Here is a 3,498-nt window from a genome sequence, read left to right as displayed (position 1 = left end):
TTATCTCCAATTAACCACTAGAACACCAGAAGTGGAGCTATAGCTTAAAGTAATAGTTGGCTAGCCTTGAACAAAAAAGCTCAAGGACTGTGACCAGGCCCTGAGTTCAAGCCCCAGAACCAACGAAAAGAAAAGAAAAAAAGGGACATGAGCAACAGCAACCTAGAGAATGGTTGGATTGTTTAGCCCTGGAGGAAGATCTGTTTATTTTCACATCCCCTCCAGAGGTGAGTGGGGTGGCCTGGGGACCTTTTAGCCCAGAGGGCCCTGGTGCCAGCTGCCTCCCGCTCTGTTTACTGTTCTGGGAGGTGGCCAGGCCATAAAAGTGTGTGCAGCCTTCTGCCTTCGCCCTTTGCTCCTAGGGCCCATGATCACAATGCAGGAGGTCCATCCGGCCCCGGCACATCCGGCCCTGGCACAACAGGCAGGGCTTTGTGAGTAGCAGAGGATCCCCAAGGCATGGGAACCCCTGAGGTGGTACCAGAATAGAGGATGAGGATTCCACAAGCAGGGGGAGAGGTCCTGGTGGAAGGATAGCGGGCCATCCTGAGATTTGAACTCAGGACCTACTTCAAGGTTGCTATCCTTGAGTGACGCTCCAGCCCCTTTGGCTTTATTTTTCAGATAGGATTTCATGCTTTTTTTTTCTTGGCCTAAGCAAACTTCAAACTATGATATGCTGTATCTCTGCTTCCCAAGTAGCTGGGATTATTTTTAATCTTTATAAACATTTGCTGTGTGACCTTGGGAGTAACTATTTTCTCTCTGGGCCTCCTTTTCCAGTTGTACACAATGAGATCTTCCAACAAAGAAATGGCTCTGGTCACCTAGGTTTGGGAAATGCTTTGGTTGTTGTAGTGGGACATTAATACATCCAAGACTGTGAGCCTCACCGCAATAAAACTCTTGAATTTTCTTCAATCCATTATTCCCAATGCTTCCTACCCAGAGGCCCTCTCATCTCCCTCTTTCCCAGAAACCATGGCAGTCCATTGCAATCTGAAGTGCTAGAATGCCAGGCAGCTGTGAGAATGTCCCTGCCCCTCAGTAGGGCAGCAGGCTTTGTGGTCAGATGGGTTGTATTCCAACATGGCTGCCTCCAACCTGAGAGACTTCCATCTTCTTTACATGCTCGGTCTCTCAGTTGCCTGTTTGTCAAAAAGAAATAACAGGTCCTAAGATGGTGTGTAGTTTGGACCTGACACACAATAGTTGCTGGTGTGTTAAGAATCTGCTCACGGGGCTGTTGCATTCTAGTGTGCAATGCTGGCACGTCTGCCAATGCCCTGTGCTGGGACAGATGGAGTCTGTGGACAGCTAAGGCAAGAGGCCAGTGGCCAGGCCTGGCAGGCCATAGGGTTGTAGTACTGGTCCATAGAGGAGGATGAGATGTTGGCTGGGCTCACCAGCAGGTTAGCAGTCACTTGCCAATTGGTCTTTGAGCTCCTTTAAGAAGCAAACACATCTAATTCACTGTGTGTGTGAGAGAGAGTGTGTGCATGCACACACCTGTGTGCCAGTCCTAGGGTTTGAATTTATGGTACTGTCCTTGAGCATTTCTGCTCAAGACTAGTGCTCTACCTCCTGAGTCAAGGCTCCACTTCCAGCTTAAAAATTTTAAATTGTAAAGGCAATGTACAGAGGGGTTGCAGTTACATAAGTCAGGGAAGGAGTACATTTCTTTTTGGACAATGTCTCCTCTTCCTTTGCTTTCTCCCAGTTTTCTCCTCCCATCCTCACCCACAAGTTGTGTAGTTTATTTTCAACATGATGTCCAGTGAGAACCACTGCTGCATTTGTTCACCCTTTGTCTTGCCATTTCTGCACAGTTTGTTGTTGTTGTTGTTGCTGCTGCTGTTTAATTGGAGATCAGCATCTCATGGACTTTCCTGCCCAGGCTGGCTTCAAACCATGATCCACAGATCTCAGCCTGGCTTACTCAGTATACTTCCAAGAAGAGCCATGGGCTGCACTGTGCCCAGTGAGTTTCCTGTCACTCACAGAGTTCTACCAGAGATGGAGGTAAGCATGGCCATGGCTCCATTGCACCACCTCCACCTCAGGTCCACCAGACTGCAGCCGCCATGGGGCCAGGAGGCATCCTGTCCGAGGGCAATGCTGCTTTGCCTAGGTGAACTGTCCGTTACCTACTCCCTCTGCCAGGCAACAGGCCATGTACTGGTGCTGCAAATGAGCCAGAAATAAACCTTGCCTGGCTTGCTCCTCTAAGGTCCACAGCCTGGTGGTGGCCTCTTGCCAGTCAGAGTCATGTCCATCAATACTATGTGTTATGGACAATTTCTGGGAGCCTGTAGGACCCACCCCCAACAGAGAACTCTAGTCTTGTGGAGGAGTCAATCTGTCACTGATTGGCGAAAGACCAGTATGGGCTGAGGAGAACAAGACTCAACTGAGTTTTAGAGAGGGCTTCTGGGTTCAGAGGGCTGAGCACTCTGGGAGAGGAGGTCCTCAGCAGTAGAGGGTGTGTATGTGTATGCATTCATACATGCAGGCGTATGCATCTATGTATATGCATGTCTGCCTGTGTGTGTAACAGGTTGTGGTGGCAGGAGTCTCTGGATCCTAGCCTAACCCTGGGTAGATGAGCTGCAGAGAGTGAAGAGGGTGAAGAGGGACAGCCAGTCTAGCCCTGCCCAGGGCAGTGTTGTGGGGCGATCCCAGCTCGCTAGGCCAGGGGCTGCTCAGAAACGATGTTCTCTGCACCACAACAGATGGACTAGCAGTCTGCAACCTCGTTTTTTCACAGTCACCACTCCTGGTGTAACAAAACACATGCTCCACAGTGATAGAATCTGAACGTTTAAGCAAATTAAAACATGTTTATTTATATTCCTTTAAAAATATCTCCCTATATAATAAAAGGAAGTACATTTTCATCTCACACTTTTCTTAAATCAGTACACATCTTCATTTCACTTCTGCCTTGATGTGAGACCAGAAGAAATACTGAGAGGAGGAAGGAAGAGAGAGCAGAGGGGAGGATGGGAGAAACAGAAACAGGGTATTTGCTATGTGGATTCCTAAATTGTTATTGTGCCCAAACCCCTGGAATTCAGGGGAGGGACTAGCCCATCGTGTTTGGTCATTCCACTCCTCTCACTTATCTGGTCACAAAAGTGGGGCTTCAAAGAGTAGGGTGATGGATGTACACAACACCCTCTAAGGCCAGGTGCTGGTGGCTCTTTTTTTGGTGTAATCCTAGATACTTGGGAAGCTGAGATCTGAGGATCACAGTTCTAAGCTCGACCAAGTAGAAAGTCCAAAAAGATTCTTTTTTGGGGGGAGGGGGTCTGGTCGTGGGGCCTGAAGTCTGGGCTTGGGTGCTGTCCCTCAGCTCTTCAGCTCAAGGCTAGCGCTCTACCACTTGAGCCACAGTGCCACTTCGGCTTTTTTCTTTTTGCTTATGTGGTGCTGAGGAATCAAACCCAGGGCCTCAGGCATGCAAGGCAAGTGCTCTACCACTGAGCCACCTTCCCA

The sequence above is a fragment of the Dipodomys ordii genome, unplaced genomic scaffold (assembly GCF_000151885.1).
Source record: "Dipodomys ordii isolate 6190 unplaced genomic scaffold, Dord_2.0 Scaffold85, whole genome shotgun sequence".
In the NCBI taxonomy this organism is placed as follows: Eukaryota; Metazoa; Chordata; class Mammalia; order Rodentia; family Heteromyidae; genus Dipodomys; species Dipodomys ordii.
The sequence above is the reverse complement of the archived record's forward strand: the minus strand, read 5'-3'. Positions refer to the sequence as shown.